At 41.8% G+C, this 20,623-nt stretch overlaps 1 protein-coding gene and 1 long non-coding RNA gene across 4 annotated transcripts in view; one reads left to right on the top strand and one right to left on the bottom strand.

Annotated features, from left to right (window-relative positions):
• The window catches only part of btbd11a (BTB (POZ) domain containing 11a), a 305,711-nt gene that overhangs the window by 131,159 nt on the left and 153,929 nt on the right, over positions 1 to 20,623 (top strand). The gene's annotated exons all lie outside the window — the stretch shown is intronic.
• Positions 11,844 to 14,203, bottom strand: LOC139064269 (uncharacterized). Its single transcript, XR_011517339.1, has 2 exons — positions 12,705 to 14,203; positions 11,844 to 12,250 (listed from the first exon to the last, which is right to left on the bottom strand). It is a non-coding gene; the product is annotated as an uncharacterized lncRNA (long non-coding RNA).

The following is a 20,623-nucleotide window of genomic DNA, read 5'->3' as shown; positions in this document are numbered from 1 at the left end:
GTGGATGTGGGACCATGAACAGGGACGACAGAGTTTACACTTTAGACCATGCATGGGACTGCATCATCGGAGAGGGGAGAGCGGGCAGTAGAGGGCGACAACGTCCTCTGCTGTTCGCGGATAAATGGAGTAGGAAGTGACGCCACCATCAGCGTCAGTTCTGAGGAAGTTTGCAGCTGCGAACAAAACTGTCAGCAGCAAGGTAAAAAAGAAACCTTTTCTGTGTTTTAAAAAAAGAACCAACAATGCAATGGCTCTACTACTCTCTTCTTCACATAGCAACCAATCAGGTGGAGGGTGGGTGTGGTCAGAAACAGCTTATTTGCATTAAAGTGACAAAGCCTTGAAATGGCTCATTCTAGAGGATACTGAAAATGTCAAGAATAGAGCTGCTGAAGTCTCTTTTTGCGAGAGTGATTTTGTGCAGACATCTTCATGTACATGCTTTGTATCAATCATAGAATTATTATAACTTATTTAAAGAGATACAATGCATCCCCTTTAGCTCAGACTAACTAAAATCTTGCTGTGGAAAAAAGTCAGTCCGGGGATTTTAATTGTTTTCTGCTCTTATCATCATACTTCCAATCCTCTCTCCGGGGCTTTACCTGCTTATTAAATCCCCTCATAGCTGCCTGTTCTTGTACAGACACTCATATGAAACCACCTGGGACTCCTTTAACACCTGGAGCAATGGTATTATGTCAGATCCTAGATCTGCTTTTATTGGTTTATTCAGGAGGGTGCCATGGTTGTTTAGAGGTGTGATTTCAGGAAGACATCCAACTTGTGATCACTTTCATTTTTGACCCTCTGAGCTCAATTTGAAAGGCAAAGCTGAGAGAAATGCAGGACTTCGAGGTTACCGAGCTGCATGGATGCATGGTTCATTAGGAAAATCCCTTCCTGGTCTCCACCTTCTCTCACTGTTAGCCCAGCTTTCCTCTTGAACTCAGCTGGATTTATACGGATGAAAAAAGCATCCCCTCTGATAGAAAATGTGGTGTGAGTGAAAACTTTGTAAGAATCTAAAACTCTTTTATTTTCTATCATAATTAACAGTTATAAGCCTGGGGCACACACAGACGCGCTATGGTTTTGAGAAGTCAAGTGGTCACAGGACACGCCGCGACGTTGAGCGCTTCTTGGAAAGTCGCACGATAGTCACAACATCACGCAGGACTTGAGAACAGGAAGTGGAAAGTGACTCTTTGTTTTTACATGATCAGACTTGCCATCATGTTTTGTAAGACTAATTAATTAAAAATGGATAAGCATGCAATTTATTAGAATATTTTAAGATCAATAGTACTTTAAAGTTATCAAAACTGCGGCTGGGCATGTGCCGTAAAGCCATTCCGCGTCTGTTGTAAAGTACTCCACATTGTTGTAAACAGCCGCTGCGCATGAAAAAGAACTTGCGCCTATTTTCAGCGCCTCAGCGTGGCGCTTCTGGGTCGTGGCGCTCCCCGTGTAGCCACTCTCATTGACCATAACGGCTTCTATTTAAAATGACGGCATGGGCGTGGGCACAGGCATGGCGCTGCCAAGTTTTTTACAGGGAAAGCGGAAGTTTGACCATGTAAACCCAACCTTGACTACACTGCATTGCCTGTGGTTTTTAGGATTCGTTTTAAAATTCTTTTACTGATCTTCAAAGCCCTGAATGGACCCTGCATTACTTCACAGCCCTATTATGGCCACATATCCCAACACAGACACTTCGAAAACCTTCTGTTGCTTCCAGCCCCTAGAACCCGTCTGAAGACAAAAGGAGAAAGAGCCTTTTCAGGGGCAGGCCCGAAACTTTAGAATGAGCTTTCTCTCTTTATAAAGGCTTCTACTTCAGTAGCAGATTTTAAAACATAGCTGAAGATGTACTTTTATGACCTGGCTTTGTCCACTGATTGTTGGTTTTATTAAATGATTGAAACTACTGTTTTATTTTGCCAGTGTTGGTTTTATGTTTTTACTGAAATTTTTTGTTCTGTGAAGCGCCTTGGTGACTTGTTCCCAGAGGTGGAAAGAGTACTAAAATGTTGTACTTAAGTACAAGTATAATTACTTTCATGAAATTTTACTCAATTACAAGTAAAATTACCTGCCTCAAAATGTACTCAAGTAAAAGTAAAAAGTAGCTTATTTCAAATGTAGTCAGAGTAAAAGTTACTTAATTACTTTTTTGACTGTGCAAGGACGGGCTCTTCTGAATAGTTAAAAAAAAGACAATGGGGTATAAATGTCAAAGTGGCCGTTTTTTTAATTAAATGAACAAATATGCATATTGAAGTGCAAAGGCAGTTACACTGCAAACTAGTAACATAAATTAGGTTATAGTCACAAGCCCATGACTTTTCCCTGAATGCTTATTTAGAGCAGCTGATTTTTAAAGTTAACAGAGTTCATCTTTGGTAGTGGGTTCACTACTCATTTAAAGATATCGGCCAGAGGCAAAATTTGTTTGAACAGCATGTGTAAATGTGTATTAAAATCTCAGATGAAAAAGGTTTTTGGATTTTGACGGCTGGAATTGTAAGAAAATCTGATGTTTGTGACCGGCGCAGGAAAAACAGAAACTAACGTCCGGTCTAAGCCCTGGGCAGCTGGTGACGTTTCACATGGAGCTCTGCTGAAACAGCTGTAGTAAACAACGCCTGGCTCTGCTGTTTCTGCGTTAGCGTTATAGCAGAGAACATTGTGTCATCAATCAGATGTAGCTTCTGAAGCCTCTACTAGTCCATCAGATTTGTTTTTTCTCTGGGATACGGCGACGAGAACGGATGTTAGATTACTGGAGAAGTTCAAGCGAACTCCGACCCCGCCAGCTGGATATCACTACCAGATGTGCAGACATGTTTTAGACCGTTTGACTCAGAAGACCTGTGACCTGATTTGGACATAGAGGAGGATTCTGTTCATTTTCAGAACCAAAATCGGTACAGTTTGTTTACTTTTCTTAAATATTTCATTTCTGTGCTCCACTGGGAGCTCTAAGCTGACAAGTTTTCAGCTGCTCTTAGCTCCATCATGTGTCCCAATATAGTTCAGTAATCTACAGTTTTACTGCTGTGTGTATTTATTGATATGACTCTGGAAAATATTTAACCGACAATTTACCAGAATAAATCTTCCTGATGCTGAAGTAACTCCTTAGCTCAACTCGTTGTTTGCACTAATCCAGGATGTCATGGAGGTTCTAATGTTGAAATATAGAGATCATCTTTTAGATTATATCTGTGTGTGTGTGTGTGTGTGTGTGTGTGTGTGTGTGTGTGTGTGTGTGTGTGTGTGTGTGTGTGTGAGTGCGTGCGTGCGTGTGTGTCGTAGCTTTCCCAAAGGACTTGTTCTTTCCTTACCGGAGCGAACACGGTTAGTTTTGCTGCAGTCATGCTAACGGGACTCGTCTGGAGTCCAGAAGTAGCGGTGCGGTTCTAGATGGATTTATAGATGTAGGTTATTATTTTAGATCAGACCTGTTATTTAAAAATGCGTGTAGGACACAGACACATGGCTCAGACCTTTTGCTGCAGCAGTAAACGCAATTTTACGTAATAATTAGGAGCATGAAAGTAAACAAATAACAGTGATCCACAATATTAGCATCAGCAGCTAGCTTGTTTTACGTGCTGGAGTGACATATGCAAAACACAGTTCTTTACTGTCTGGAGGAGAGGATTTGGATTTTCTGTAATGATTTATGACAAAAGTCCTTAATAAAATAAAAACCTGGACCCAGTACATGTTTATATAGATAATAAAGTGTAGTTATTTTGCATTTCTACAATTTTAATGCCGAGCCAATACCTTTAACCCTTCACCACTGAAACCAGTTTGTTCATCCCAATCCTAAATAATCCTCCAATCATCCAACTGGAATCCTTAAGGGTCCCGTAACGCACATCCTGTCAGAATAGGCCTTGGGAGCCCAGGTGTTACTAGAACTAATGGTGTCTCCTCACCAGCGTGAGCCTCCAAACTGTGAAGGTTGGTCTCCAAATATGAACTTCAAATTCATGCATTTATCTCCTCTTGTAACACTTTAACATGTTTTAAAAGGCTTGCATCATGATAAGTTACACGTCCCAGACCAAAGATAGGTTCAATATAAGATAAAACATTATCATAAACACTGCAGAGACATAATTGTTTATTAAATAAAAGTTATTTTCCTGAGCCATTACTTCTGCCAAGATATAGGATACATGGATTTGATGAAGCCATGCTGTCTTATGCAGTCCCACACACACACACACACACACACACACACACACACACACACACACACACACACACACACACACACACACAGCAGCAGCAGCAGCAGCATGTTAGAATCATTTGAATGACTAATTTAACTACACTGAACTGCTTTAGTAATAATTTAATCTCTTATTCTGGAGTAAAAAAAAAGAAACAAGCTAAATCATCACATATCTGTGGCATCAAGAAGCAACTTCTGAGTTCAAACACAGGGATGGAGCACAATGTTTACACCTGAACAGTATCAGGATGTTTTAACTCACAGAGGCCTGCAGGTCTTCTGTTTTATGAGCAAAGCGCTGATAATCCACTTGTTAGGAGCGCTAAACGTTATTTTGCCGCTTCCGTGCGCGGTAAGGAAACGCATTTCAAACACGGAACCGAGTCTGGTTGCTGAACCGAGCAGAATTCTGATGACATAACACCGGTGCGCGAAGGTGTGGGTTCCAACCCACAGGAGAGGAGGGAGAGAGGAGGTAAACAGCGAGTGGATCACTGGGACTGAACTGATGTTTTTGAGCAAAACGCCACGTCTAACCCCCCCATGGGTTAGACATGGCACTCATGCAGGTGTCTCTTTCTGTTCCGACGCTGCTACACGTGATATTTTTAATTTATTAAGCCTACAATTTATTTTTACTCAGTAACGGATATGATTTAAAATGTAGCGAATTACAATTCTTTTTTAAAAAATTACTCAAGTAAAAGTAAAAGTACAGATTTTAAAAACGACTTAAAAAGTATAAATTTACAAAAAAGCTACTCAATTACAGTAACGTGAGTAAATGTAATTCGTTACTTTCCACCTCTGCTTGTTCCTCCCACTGTCCTAATGGGTGTGACCCCTCGAGGAAAGTTGACCATTGAGCAGGATTGATGGTTTTATACCTTGGGTCCATGTGGCAGGGGTGAGGAGTGAGCACCACCTCACCCCTGCCACATGGACCTCAAGGGATAAACCATTAATCCTGCTCAATGGTCAACTTTCCTCGCGGGGTCACCCATAAAGACAGTGGGAGGGTTAAGGCGCTATGCAAATAAGAGTTGAGTTGAGTATCTTTTATAAATTATAATCAACAGAAATCTTTTTCTTCTTAAAGGGACTTTACGGACTTTTGAATTTTTATGCTCGCGATTGCCCCCTCAGGCCAAAAGCGTAACGGCAGCTTCAATAGTAGGCTCATGCAAGAGGCACGCATGCTGTACGTGCACACTCCTTAACAAAAGTAACAGCTGAGACAGTCCTGTGTGTGTGTGTGTGTGTGTGTGTGTGTGTGTGTGTGTGTGTGTGTGTGTGTGTGTGTGTGTGTGTGTGTGTGTGTGTGTGTGTTGGACCCACATCTTTTTTATTTGTGAATTCAATGCCGTTAGGTGAGTCTCAAATAAAAATTTGGGCATCTTACTGTAAAAAAATATACCATTAATGTAAGAAATAAACTCTAAATAAATTATGTTCACATCCAGAATCAAACCCAGATCTTCTGCATGGGAGTCAGACATCTTACAAGGTGAACTACACTCTAGTAACATTCACAATATCTGTAACTTTTATATCCTTGATAACACCTGAAACAACGTTCAAAGAATGGTTCGGAGCGAAAATGGCTATTTTGTTGCTAATTTGCAGGAAATATCTAGAAGAAAGTTCTACAGAAAGTAGCTAAGGGTCCTCAGAAATGTAGCTAGCTTTGTCACTAGGCGTTAGGAACAATGACAAAGTGGCACTGCCTCTCTCTCTCTGCTGCTAAAGCTACAGATAGCAAATGCTACGGGCTATGCCTGAGCGTGAACGCGCATGAAGCAGCCTGCTCGACCCGAGCATCTCTCTTTTTCTGTGATTTTACAGAAAAACAGGCAATCACAGTAAAAATGCCAGGGCTCATTCTACAGGACCAGGGCATTGCAGGAGAATGTTAGCCTGGCAAGCCAGACTAAATAAATGTAAATGTATTATTCTTTGCAAAGCAAGAATTTGGTCTAGTTCACTAGGCTAGGAGAATGTATGAAGAAGACATTTATTATTTCTATACATGCTTTGGCTGTCAAACTTCCATAATGCCCCTTTAAAGTTTCTAGATTACAAAAAAAATTGATGTTTCTGGACGTCAAATCATTAAAAACGAAAGATCTGTTACAGCTAGCACAAGAATTAACACTTTGTGATGATGTGTTCATAGACTGGGAAAAATGTTGACAGAAAATGGAAGGAAATCTGATTTGCCAATTTCAGATTTTCTAATCACAGACTAAGCCCATTACGGGTCAAATGTGACAACCGAAACCATTTTTAAAACGGCTGCCTCCTCCTCTGCAACAGATCACTCAAAACCTGTTCAACATCAACTCAAAAATGACATGAAATAGTCTGAGACCTTCACTCAGTCTCTGAACTTCCTGGATTACCAATCAGAGCCAGGGGAATGAAACCATCTAAGAGACTGGACTCTTAAGCCAGAGCTGCAGGTTTATTTTACTCTTCTGTAAAATCGACAGGTTAGTGACAGACTTCTACCAAAATGCAGCGTGATATCCAAGCAGAGCAGTCCTTAATCCTCTCTGTGAGTCAGAGCGAGGCTGACAGTCGGATTCAGAGGTTTCCTGACAAGGCAGAAACAGAACATCTATTACATCAGAACATCTATTACATCAGTTCCACCAAAACGGAGCTTTACGTTTGACCTGGTATCTTTACAAGGTGTGCGAAAGTCTCCCTGAAAACCTGCGCAAATCACTCAACATGTCTTAGCCAGACAAACTATCTATGAAGAGCACACAAACTCTAAGTTTATTAACAATATTTTGCCTAAATGTTTTCATCTTATGCAGGTCAAGGAAAGGACTGGGATTTTGCTGTTTGAGTTTATGATTCTCAGCTGGAAAAGATGAGAATCTTTGGACCAGAGTTCGAGACCCGTACTCTAAAGGGTGGTTGGGATCCACTCTGAGTAAGAGCTGTTGCTCCTCCTCATCAAAAAGAATCAACATTATAGGTGAAAGGTGATTTTAGGACTCTCCAAATCTCTTCTGGAGACTCCAGAATTCTCTTAATGATCAGATTCACCTCCAGGTCAGGAATGAGGTCCTGCCCCAAGTGGAGGAGTTTAAGTATCTCAGGGTCTTGTTAACGAGTGTGGGAAAACTGGAGCGTGAGATCGACAGGCGGATTGGTGCTGCATCTGCAGTGATGCGGGCGTTGTACCGGTCTGTCGTGGTGAAGAGAGAGCTGAGTCAGAAGGTGAAGCTCTCGATTTACCAGTCGATCTACGTTCCTACCCTCACCTATGGTCATGAGCTTTGGGTAGTGACCGAAACAACGAGATTGCGGAGGGAGTGGCTGGGCTCTCCCTTAGAGATAGGGTGAGACGCTCAATCATCCGGGCGGGGCTCAGAGTAGACCCGCTGCTCTTCCACATCGAGAGGAGCCAGTTAAGGTGGCTCGGGTATCTGGTCAGGATGCCTCCTGGACACCTCCCTGGTGAGATTTTCCGGGCACGTCCAACCGGGAGGAGACCTAAAGGTAGACCCAGGACACGGTGGAGGGACTATGTCTCCACCTGGCCCGGGAACGACTTAAGATTTCCTCGGAGGAGCTGGCCCAAGTGGCTGGGAATAGGGAAGTCAGGGCCTCTCGACTTAGGCTATTGCCCCCGCGGCCCGGCTCTGGATAAGCGGATGAAAATGGATGGATGGATCAGATTCACTCGTTTTACTTTTTCTGTGTCCTCTGTGACTCTGCTGTGGTCTCTAGTATGAATGAATGCTTTGTGAGCACTCTTGTTTCAGGGCAAAGAAGTTAGTCAGAGGACTGGAGGGTGGAAATAGCAAAATTACTTATTTGCATATACCTCTGACTGGTTACCAGCACCAGAACTCTTCCTCTGTCTCTGCTGTTGATGTTTTATCTCCACAAAAACCGCAAGCTGCACTGCGTTCTGCCATGTTGTGTAAATGCTAGCGCTAACGTTTAGCTTCTACTAGCCAAGACGTGCTGCTCTCTCCTTCCCGTAGGCGGTCCAGAGCCAAGGTGGGCAGGACTATGAAAGCAAACTTTTCCTTTGACGTTTTCTCATTTATTTCCTGTCTGCGGCTAATGGGGGTTACACAAAGGGTTGCACAAAATTCTCACGTCCAGCTTGCATCTGCAGCTCAGACTGATGACCGTTTGTCAAAATGAACAAGTATTCCACGGTTTCTCAGTGAACGAGCCCTTTAAGAACAACACAGATAAAACTTGCTTTATTTAAATAAAATAACAGTTTCAGCTCAAGGAAGAGAAGTTTGATGTGTTCATTATCCTTCTGGAGGGTTGCTGCATCAATAAGAGCTTTATCTGAGTGATTTCTTCCTTTGCATGAAGTGGAGATGAAGTTTAAAATTCATTGGATTCCTCTTGTCGCTACGAATGAGCCACTTCTACTTCCTGTAGAGAGGAATTTTATCTGGATTGATTCCAAACAGCAGGAAGTCTTTTTCCTCACTTTGCCATTGCTTCTTCTGAGTGAGGACAGCAGCTGTTAAATTACTCTGGCTGATCTAATCAAGAGCACACTAACCTGAATTGATCTTGACTTCAGCCATAATTAATCTGTTCGCTCATGGAAGCCTCCAGAGTAAGATCTCAGTTTGTTTTAATGCGACCGTCACGTGAAAAATATGAAAGATTGTTATCCAAAATGGAAAAGCATTCATCACAGAACAGGAAATGTGCATAGTCTGACTTTCTTTAAGTCAGCATTAGACCAACATGCGAGAATTTTGATTTTTTTACGACCCAAATTAATGTCAAACTGGTTTTGGAGAATATGACGAGGCTGACTGCATATATTCTATATGAGTTGGAGTTCGTGGTAATTATCTTCATGGAGGTGCTCAGACCTCCACAAATCAGAACTAATTGAATTAGAGCAACATTTTGGAGGATTAAGACACAAAGTGTGGGAAATTGATCAGGTTAAAATGAGAAAAGAAAATACCCCACAAAGCTTCACTTCTCTGATAGATAATCTGTTTCCTGGAGGAGGAGATCTGCATCTGCTGAATAATACCTCCTCAATGTGGTTTGATCAACATGAGGAGAAAGACCTTCGTTTCCCCCTCATGAATAGTTTTACATTACAAAATCTTTGTTCCAGCTTGAACTGGTCTTTTCTTCTCTTACAGATCAAGGCTGGAAACTCAGACGTCAGTTTAATTTATTTCTAACTATAAAACACAACACCCTTACTGCGGCTGAGCAATATGGCCTGAAAGAAATATGGTGATGTATATAGATTGATATTGTAATCAGCCTTTATTAATGTTTGATTCAAGAGTCCAGACACTGGCTCCTTGACCCTCGCGACAGACAACAACCCTTGTAGCTGCATGGCTGGCCTCACAGGCTGATGTTGAAACTAAAATGCAGATTATTGTGTAAATATATTTAAGACTGAATATGTGGGAGGACGCACAGCTCAGTGGTCACTTATCTGAACATCAATCAAATCAAATCAAATCAAAGATACTTTATTAATCCCAGAGGGAAATTAGAGTTTCAGTACACACAATTCAGAGATCAGACATACATGGGCAAGATACACACATGACAAGAATTGATGACTGTGGTCATTAGCAACCCTGAGTCGCTCTACCTTAATAGAGATAAGAGGGTTACATGAGGATTGGTTCAGGTGGAGGGAACAAAAGGCACTTCAGAGTTACCCTCCACTGGGAGAGCAGCTTTGCTATGCAAAAAACACCTCAGACAGATATGCAACAGACTTCAGATAACACAACATAAGTGTCCACAAGGTGAGGTGGTGGGTTGGGTCTATCCCCACTTCAGTTCCTGCAGCCACGATAAGCAGCGCATGTCACCTCAGTGTGGATAGGGGGAGGAGCATTGAGGGTTGGAGGGATGCAATGACCCTGGAATGTTTCAGCAGCCTTTCCGCAGTCCCACCCAGGCTGGGAAAGGAGACAGAGTTGAGTTGCCATAGTGACAGCACATTCCACATATCTTCTGAGGGGGGAGTTTTCATTGTAGCCTTGCAGGCTCAAGGGCACCAGATTCCAATTAGAAATTGTTTTGGGGCCAGACAGAGATAATTTCCTCTCTGTCTTACAGTTTGTTGGTTCTCAACCTCTCAAAATCCCAATAATGGACATTAATCTATCCCAATTTGTGCTGATTCTATGCTGATTTTATCAACTGCCTTGAGTGACCAACTGACAAGATCCATTTTAGTGAATTTCAGTTTCCAGTTTCCAGAAGAAATGCAGAAGCAGCCGTGCACCCAGCACACAGAGACAAAGGCTTTGAGGATAAGATATGGAGGAGAGGAGAAGAAAAGCGTCTGCACCCTCCAAGAGCCGGAAGTAGAAGTGTGTCACTAGGGGTGTAACACAACGGCTAAAATCCCAGTTTGGTGCGTACCTTGGCTTTATTGTCAGCTCGGTATGGAAAAAAAGTTTAGCTTTAAGAACATTTAAAGGAGACATAACATGCTTTTAAGTTATTCCTTTTTACATCTAAATCCTTCAGTTGGGGGTCTAAAAACACTGGAACTGCAGTTCTTTGGTCTGATTTCCTCATTATTGTTGCTCTATAGACCCTCATCTACCCCTGTTCTGAGGAGAGTCTTGAGAACGAGCCGTTTTGGGGTACTGTCTCTTTAAACTGGAGGAGGAGCTGTAAACTCCGCCCCCCTCCATAGTGCAGTCCTGTACTCTCCTCCCCCAGTCGGACTTTGTAGTTCTATAGAGAAATCATTATTTAGCATAGCAGATTTAGCATAGCATATTAGCATTTTTAAAACACGTGGGGAGAGTAGTTCATCAAGCTGTTTCATGGCTGCTAACTCTCTCATGCATTTGTCTGTAGTCACTCACACACACCCGTCACGGCCGACGGAGGGACAAGCGAGCAGGCACACGCGCGCGCGCGCACACACACACACACACACACAAGGAATGCTGCTTGCTTATTTCTGTAAAAAATGTTTAAAAAAATGATACAGCTCATTAAAACACCATTCAAAGAATATATTTTATTAAGATCTCTATCTATATACATACATATAATTATAAATAATTTTATAAGTAGTCTTATTTTATATTGGGTGTCTTAATGGCTGAAAATGGATAAAAAGCAGTTACATTTTAATTTAAAGATTTGAGATTCTAGTCAAAAATAAAGAACATTCCTCCAAGTGTTCTTTAATGTCATCATTATAATTCTAATGCTTACAACTTTGTTTTTATTGTCTGCAATGCGTAGCCTATATCTTTATTAAATGTGTTTCGCTGTAAAGTGGTAATTCTCTCTAATGTGTACAGAGAGGTGGACATCAGTGCTGCAGTGAAATTCCCAAGACCAGTCTGCTTTGCTAACAAATATAGTTAAATCTTACCTGCATTCTAAATAAATACCGTTAGGTGAAAACATCAGTAGGCATTGAGTTATTGATACAATCCCTAACAGCCAGAATGGAAGAAGAGCATGCTGGGTCATCCTGGACCTGAGCCTGTTCTGTGTATTTACCTACAGGATGCAATAAATGTCTACAAGGCTGAGTTTGGACCATTACATCTAAAAGAAAGCATACAATCAGTGATTTTTTTTATTGTTTACATTAATATACAAATTTTCTAAGTATTAACCTCACAGCAAATAAGTAGAACAATATAATAAACAGGCTTTAGTAGTTAAAACAGGCGTTGTGCACACAGGTGCTTTGTGTCTCGGTGCTGGTGGTGTCTAGGTCTCAGAGTTCCTGTCCTCCTGCCGTCTTCTGTTGTCCTCAGGATACGGATTGATGTTTCCTGATGATGAGGGAGGGGCAGTATGTGGGCTTCAAACTGGTCCTGGACAACAGTGGGAGACCTCCGTTGTCTGAATACTGACACCAGAGGGTTGGTGAGATGCAGATCTTCTCTACCTCATCTAGAAACGGAGTTGGTTCAGGGAAAACTTTTCCAAAGACCAGTTCCATGATGTCATCGCCATATTCTGCAATGATAGACAATAACTTTAATGACATATTTTGTTTACAAGCAGCTTTAGGGAAGTTGTTTCTTTAGCTTTCATGTTTATAGTCACGTTTGTGTTTGTTCACAAGTTCACTTTGCTGCAGTGACTTCATATTCTTACAAATGTAATAAAATAGTGACACTAAAATTATACAAATGATTCCTTATAAAAGGAAGCTCATTAGAGAGCAGCGCAGACAGACTTACTACATGCTGCAGCTGTTTTTGTAGGCCAGCTGCTGCTGAATTTGGGGAAAGTTATTCTGCACACATCCAGATCAGATGGTCGATTACAGAAAATAATGTAATTCAATAATTTCTAAACAGACTAAACAAGTAAAACATCAAATAAATCACTCTGCTGTCATCAGACGGAGTGATTCAGGGGGTGAGGTGTTCTTAATGATGAGGGTGGCTGAGGTGTCATCACTCACTTTGGTCTGGTCCAGACCGTCTCTTTACTGGTGGGTCTCCTTCCTCAGTAGGTGACGTGAAACGCCAACATCTGAACGTTCTGTGTTCCTTAGAGGAGAAGAAAAGTAACATTAGCAAGCTGGCTAAATTATTTTTTACTAGCATCTCAAGGACTTGGAGAAGCAGATCTTCACTTACCTAAACATCAGACCAGTTTGTCCCAGCTGAGCTCATCAGGGCGTTAGTCTGACAGCCTGTCAGTGAAACACGGCTCCAGTCTTCTGGATGTGGACTCTAAAAAGCAAAGGAACATTTTTACTTTGTTTTAATTATTTTACAGCCAATTTTATCAGCTTTCCGACGCTCACGCTCATACAGACGGTGAGCTTTGCTGCGTCTGACTGATGCAGAGTTAGTTTTTATATCTGCAGTGAGACAAAAAACTAACCTCACTTCACTTAGAGATCGTTCTTTAAAACTCTATTAAATCCACTGTGTTGACGCACTTTAATGACTTTGTCACGCTGCATTTTAGCTGATATGGGACTTTATTTACTGGATGCTAAGATTACATCACACTCATGTAGAATAACACACAGGCTCTCTGCTGTTACAATCAGTGGGAGGTTATCATCTGGTGTAAAAGAAGGCGTTGATCAGAAATCACGTTTTATTCCACGAAAATCAGCCAAATCCACATTAATCTGGGTGCTAACTTTACTAGCATACTGTGCTAGCGATAGCAAGCCGGATGCTAACGCTTTAGTGCTGCTAATGCCCGTAAATCTAAAGTAAAGTTTGTCGACATTTTAGAGTGATATGAAGCTTACCGCTCTGCTGCTGTGTCCCGGTGCTGCCACATTCAGATGGAAATAACTCCTTTTAGATAGATGAAGCCCTCAGTACTTAGCCACTAGCCTGGAGACAGAACGAACGAACCACGCGCGCGCGCGCGCACGCACACACACACCCACAAACAAACGCAAACACACTACTTTTTCTTCTGTGTTTTTTTAGCAGTAGTGTCATCAGCTCCTGGGTTTAAATACTGCCACACCACCCTTCCTTAAAACGAGGAACAGTTTTGAGCTGTGTGTGGCTAAAATAACCAGACATTCTGCATTTTTCCAATAGGACTACAAAAAATCTTAGCGAGAAGAAAAAATGGCGGATTGGCTCTGTGTTTAGCCGAGGGCCATTACCATATTTGGTAGTTATCCTCACTAAATTAATTACTGATGTAATAGATAATGTAAAAACTGAACGGGTGGACAAATATGCCCAAAACTTAATTATTAAATATCTAAATAGCAACTCCAGTGAATAATATAAGCCTTTTTGCTCACTTAGACACTTAAAATGTGAAACACACCGTGTTAATGGATAAAAAAGTGGGTTTTTCATGTTATGTCTCCTTTAAAGATATGACCGACATGTTAATCCCAACTGTGGTAGAGAAGTTAAGTGCCAGTCCCGTAACCAGAGGGTCTGTCAGACTCGTATCCTTGGGCACGACACGTCACCCCCCCTAACCTGCTGGTGGAGGTCGGAGGGACCGGTGGCATCTGTGTACAGCAGCCTTCTCTCTGTCAGTGTACCCCAGGGCAGCTGTGGCTACAATGTAGCGCATCACCACCAGTGTGTGTATGTGTGTGCATGGGTGAATGACTGGTTGTGTTGTAAAGCACTTTGGGGAGTTGTAGAACTGTAAAAGGTGCTATATCAAATATTATTACCATTTATCTTCACTGTTTTATCCCCACATAACATGTTCTTTCTTAAGAAATGAAAACAAAAACCAGCTTTGGCAGATGTCCCACCCCTTCGTTTGTTTTAACATCCTAACAATTAGCCATTAAGTCTCAGATCCACAGCAGCAGTTCCCTTTCATGTGAAAAAATGACTAAACCCAGTAAAAAGAAAAGAAAAACACATTTTACTTCTTAACAAAACCAAAGTCTTTCTTGGACAAGAGCTCGAGAAACCTTTGTATTGTATTAGCATTTTCTCAATGCGAGCTAACTTGTGCTGAGCTTTTGGCCACCTTCTATAGAGAGGGGAGCATGGCGTCTATCTAGAGCAGTGTGTGTGCGATGCATTCAAAAGCCTATGGGAAAACAAAACTACTGGTCGTTTAGGGATGGGTACCTTTGACATTTGAATCGATTCGGTACTAATTCCTGATACCTAGGAATCGATACCGGTACTTAACGGTACCAATTTTCGATACTTTTGAGTGTTTAATATTTTAATTCTTTTATAATTAAATATATATTTTTCTCAATATATAACCACATTTGATAAATATCACAATAAATAACATACAACTCTTTGTATTTTAACATCGTCCTTGTAGTTTTATAAGTTGATAATTAAACTGAAGCAAACATCTTTACTGTGAACTAAATTTACTGTGTATCTTCATTCCTTTTGCCGTCCTTTTTCATTTGATTTTTCCTACTGGGAAGTTAGAATTTCCGAGGAGAAAGCGAACGCACCATTATCTGATAGCAACGGTGGCAATGGAAGCTAACATATCAAGCTAACGTTATCTTAAACTGTTTATTTAACTGCTGGAGCAGATTAAAACGATGATGCCTCACACTTAGATCATTGTCGCTGGTTTCATCTTCACCCAATCACCCGTCGCATTTAGTAAAGTGAAGCCAAACTTTAGAGCGCGTTCATGTTCTTCTAGTCGGAAATTCGGAGTTCCGAGGAGAGCGCGAACGCACCATTAGCCAAACGGAAGCTAACATATCAAGCTAACGTTATCTTAAACATTTTATTTACCTACCGGAGCAGATTAAGATGAGGATGTCTCACTTAGATCTTTGTCGCTGGTTTCATCATCACCCAGTTAACCATCACATTTAGTGAAGTGGACCCAAGCTTTAGCGTGCGTTCTTTCTACCATGCTGCTCTGTTTACAACTGGTTCACAGCAACCAACGACATAACGCTCTTGCGCATGCGCAGCTGTCTAGGCAAGTTCTCGTTATGAAGGACGGGTACCCAAACGAGGCACCGTTTCAAATGACGTGAATCGGTGCTCGGTCGGTACTATGGAATTCGGTCGGTACCTTAAAAAGTACCGAATTCGGTACCCATCACTATGATCATTAGACCTAGCCAACTTAAAGCACTTATAGCAGCATTACGTTCATTTAGGATTTCACGTGTGGAACAAGCTCCACGTTTCAGATATGAATAAATATCACCCACCTCAGGACCAGATGACTTTGGGGGAATTTTTTCTAACCAGCTAGTGTGCATCTCCTGCTGCTCGATCACCACAGTGTGTGTTTCTGCAGAGAGAGTGTGTGTTACGTAAGGTCTACATTAATCTGGGGTACGTGGGGGCAAATTAGTGAAAGCAGTGACTAAGGGCGGGAACAAACATCCTTCCAAAGCAAAGATCTTTAAAGGTAAATATTTGTTTTCATTTCCTGAAAGACATTTCCTTCCACATGTGTGTGTGCAGGTGTGTTGTGGACCTCTACTATATATGCAGCATGTTAGGAACACTCAGCACATCAGGTGGAGGTAAAAGACTGCACATGGAAAAGAAAAAGTCTGGATTTGGTTACATATAAAACAAAGAATTTATTCTGCTGCAGAGATGGGAAGAATCTGTGCCTCATTTAACAAAGGACCTGTCTGCAGCTTTCTGCTGCAGCTGGAGAGGAGTTTACCGTGGTTTTGTGAATAATGAGGGGACGCACTGCTGGTAAATGCATCTCTCAAACAGTTGAACACTGCTTTGTTTCTCACCGAATGTTTCTGACCTCAAAATGCCGTTTCAAGTAAAAAAAGATTGATGTTTCAGATTCAGAATGAGGACTTCAATTAAAATGCTTCCAATCACAACTTGGTGTCCACAAATTATCTTTTAGCAACAAAAAACATTGTAAATTAAACTTTTTTTACAAATGACTGAACAGCAGAACTTGCTACACGGATACAAATCAAGTTACCTTCCATTTTTACTAAAAATTGGTCAGTTCATGGAACAGCTTCTGTTATAATAACAGAAAGTGATCTGCATATTTCTTTTTCTGACCAGCATTCGCTAACAAAGCTGCTCTTCTGAGGCATTTTAGGATGTTTGAGTCACAGTTTCCCAGAAGCCTTGAAGTCTGCTGCTGGTTTCGATTCCTTTGGTTGCAGATAAGATGTGATGCACGAATCACAGAGCAGGAAATGATGTTTTTATTCAAAATCATTTTTCCTTTGAAGATATATTCTGTCAGAAACCTGCAGCAGGTGTGAAGATAATAATTAATAAAAATCATCCCTCCTACTGTGGACGTATACGGAGTCCTTTTCTGGTCCAGGATGTCAGCGGGCTGCAACTGTCAGTGACGGCATCGCCAGAAGGTTTCTTAAACATCTCCAACTTTGATTTGCTCTCATGGGGAATCACTCCTGCGTTGCTGGAAGTTTGTTTCATTTTTACTTTAAAATAGCTAAAAATGTTCCTCTACTACGTTTTCTTTTATAAATTCCAAAGTTTGCGTGGAAAGTTGCTCACACAGTCAAGGCCGGATTAAGTATACGGGCAACTGGGCAATTGCCCAGGGGTCCACAAACTCTAAAGGGCCCAGGCCCAGGGCAGCCAGGGCACGAGCAAAATACTCTATCTGTAATCTTCCGCTTTATATTAAACAAACTGTCCACCCGGGCTTTGCACTGCACAGACGCTTCGCTGCCTATGACTTAGAACGTCAGTTGAGAGCGGTTGAGAGTCAGTCTCATGCAGACTGACCAATGAAGAGAGGCCTGACCGCAAATATAGCGAAGTGCGCACCGCGCGTTGACCGCACCAGTGAGGTGGTCACCGGAGGACGAAACAGGTGATACGCTCCGCAGCAGCAAAACGCATCAGGCACAAACAAAACACAGAAAGCATGAAAGGATATGAGCTGACATAAACCATCGTGTTTTAACAACCATTTGTTTTAGAGGTGGCGACACTTTGATAATGTTACTGTGGCCGTGCTCAGGACGCATCTGTCTGGAGCGCGTCAACGATCAGAGCTCTGCGCCTCTCAGCTCTAAATAATCCCCGGAGAGTCCACATAAATAATCTAATATAACCAGGATCATTTTTGGGCTAAACAATAGTCTACAGTCCCTCTTTCCTAATGTGTTTGTGGCACTGCGGATTTTTCCAACTCTACCAGTTACAAATTGTGACGGGGAACGATCATTTTCACAAATAAAAAATGAACTGAGAACAACACAAACTCAACAGCGCCTCAGTGCACTGTCACTGATGGCTATTGCATCTCAGCTTGTCAGGAATCTGGACTCTGATGACATCGTAAATTAATTTAATAATAGAAAGGCCAGAAAGCAGTTTTTCTGAAGGCAAGAGAGGAGACCAACAAGAGGAGACAAAAAGAGGAGGAAGGAGACAGGAATCAAGAGGAGGAAGGGATTTTTAATATTGACAATGTTATGAAATGTCTAAAAAGTGCTACTGGGTGACAGTAATGTTTGGGGGGGGGGGGGGGGGGCTAAGCACATTGTGCCCAGGGGCCCCTGCAATGATAATCCGGCCCTGCACGCAGTTTTCCGACCCTGTTTTGTGCGTAGGCAAGCTTTATAAATGAGGCCCCAGCTCCTTGTGACTTTACTCAGGTTAGGAAAATGCGTGAGTGATTTTTTTATTTAATTCTTTTTTCTTTAATGTTTAGTTATTATAAAAGAAATTTTTATATATTAAAAAACAAAGCTTGTTTCTGAGGACCTGATCCGAAACAGCTGTCTCTTCAGTACGATTCCAACAGGAAATGGGTGTTTATTCATCTCAGTGTGATACTGAACAACCATTAGGGGTCCCACTTTTCTTTTATGTCTGCTTAAACTGTGTAGTCTGTTTAGTTTAGACTTGGGCGGGTTGTCCAGTAATTGGAAGGTTGCAGGTTCGATCCCGGCTCCGGACAGAGAATTCTGCTGTTGTGTCCTTGGGCAAGACACTTAACCCACCTTGCCTGCTGGTGGTGGTCGGAGGGTCCGGTGGCGTGTGCGTGTGTGTGTGTGTGTGTGAGAACCTATGGTATGAGTTGTTTCTGCCAGTTGAATCTCTTGGAACCCGCTCCAATTCTGCAGCTGTATCCTAGCAGTTTCTTCAGAAATGGGTACGTAAATAACCGTTTTTCGGGGGTCGTACAGCTCCTTGTGTTTCACAACTTCCATAATTAATTTAAAGTCATCCATCTTAACTGCTTGCCTCAGACTTTCTGCCTCTCTGTCCTGTTTGCTCCGTGAAAAAACACCCAAAACCACACCCCTTCACGTGGTCACACACGCACACAAGTTCGATGTGTGTGTATGTGTGTGCGTGTTCGTGTGGTTTTTCTGCAGTGTCTGAATACGAACACATTTGACTATTGTGGAATTTTATTTTGAAATCCTTTATTTTGTTAACTTTACCGGCCTGCCTCTTATGTCTAGGTTTGACTTCCTGCCAGAATTGACGCAATTCACCCGCGGCTCGCGAAAAAAATAGAACCAACGCCGAAATGATCGCTGCACGGCGCGGGCTGGAGCGCCGGCGCGCGCCGGCTCAAGGCGATTCGCGGCGCTTCGGCGGCCCATGTGGTCTATAGAATAGCTTAACAAGGGCGCCGAATGAAGGCGGTCCCATTTTCGCAGCGCTTCCGCGGCCAGTGTGTCCCCGGCTTTACTCTGAGAGGCGCTATACAAGTGCAGGTCATTTATCATTTATCATTTGACCTGATGAATCACATTCTCTAAATAAATCTAAATCTCTAAATCTTCAGATCTCTGCTGGGCATCTTGAGTTTTATTCATTTTTGTAAATTTGCAGCTTTCATTTTCCATAATCAAGTAAAACCTGACTAATTCTCTTTAAGCCGATGTAAAAAGCTGCCTAATTACGCTCACCTTAGTATAAAATAAATAATTCATGTTTTCATTGTTTAATTGTTGCAACAAATCACCTTCGAAAAGAATGATGATTTATTTTCACCCGTGTAAAACTACATTTGAGTTTCTGTCCACGATTACATCATTAATGTTAAAAAAGGAGCTTAATTTTAGTGCACTTTCAATTTTTTCTATTGGAGAAAAGAAAAAAATCTCACAGACACACAGTGAAAGCAGCTCATCATCACCGCTGCCACTCAGTCAATCCTGTGGGTATATTTAACCAATCTTTTCACGCTCCACTGACCCGGTTTGGGCTGGTTTTGACCCAAAGATAGTGCGTGAGCATAAACTGCAACTTTAAATCCCCACTTCTGTTTTTCTACATTTTCTCTCCTCTCAGAATATCTCATTGAACATATGTGTGTATTTCTGGATCATGTGTGCTTTTTAGTCTAAATCTGTGGATGAGGTCAGCTGCTGGACCTCAGAGTGCAGCACCAGAAGCTCCAGACTTCCTGCTCACTTCTGTGGTTGGGGGTTTAGGACTTCTCCTATTCAGTAATTAAAAATAAAAATAAGAAAGAAAGAAAAACAGGGTCCAAGCTTTAGGAGGAAATGGCTTTTCAGACTGACTCGAATTCCTAATTGGATTTTATTACATAAGCTGGAGTTTCTCACTGCATTTAAAAACAAAGACATGGAAAACGTGCACAAATCTGTGCTTGGTGCAGCTGTGTGGTTTTTAAAGTGAAAGACTAAAGAAAAAGTTAGCAAAATGTAGACTTTACTACATTTCCAAGCTTAAAAAATTTTATTTGTTGGATTTAGGCGTCAGGCCTGATTGCATTCCTGCGTTATCTGGAAGCATCAATTCCCTCCGCGGACCGCGGATGTTGTTGTTTTCAGCAGCAGAGGATTTCACAAAATGCACGGTTCCAGTCAGTGCTTAGAATACATGTTTCTTAGAAATAAATGTCAGGAAAATATTCGGCTTTAAGGCCTTTAAACTCGTTTTGCAGCACAATAAATCGGTCCAGGGA

This window comes from Nothobranchius furzeri, chromosome 1 (genome assembly GCF_043380555.1).
Source record: "Nothobranchius furzeri strain GRZ-AD chromosome 1, NfurGRZ-RIMD1, whole genome shotgun sequence".
NCBI classification, from domain to species: Eukaryota; Metazoa; Chordata; class Actinopteri; order Cyprinodontiformes; family Nothobranchiidae; genus Nothobranchius; species Nothobranchius furzeri.
This window is presented reverse-complemented; position numbering and strand designations above follow the sequence as displayed.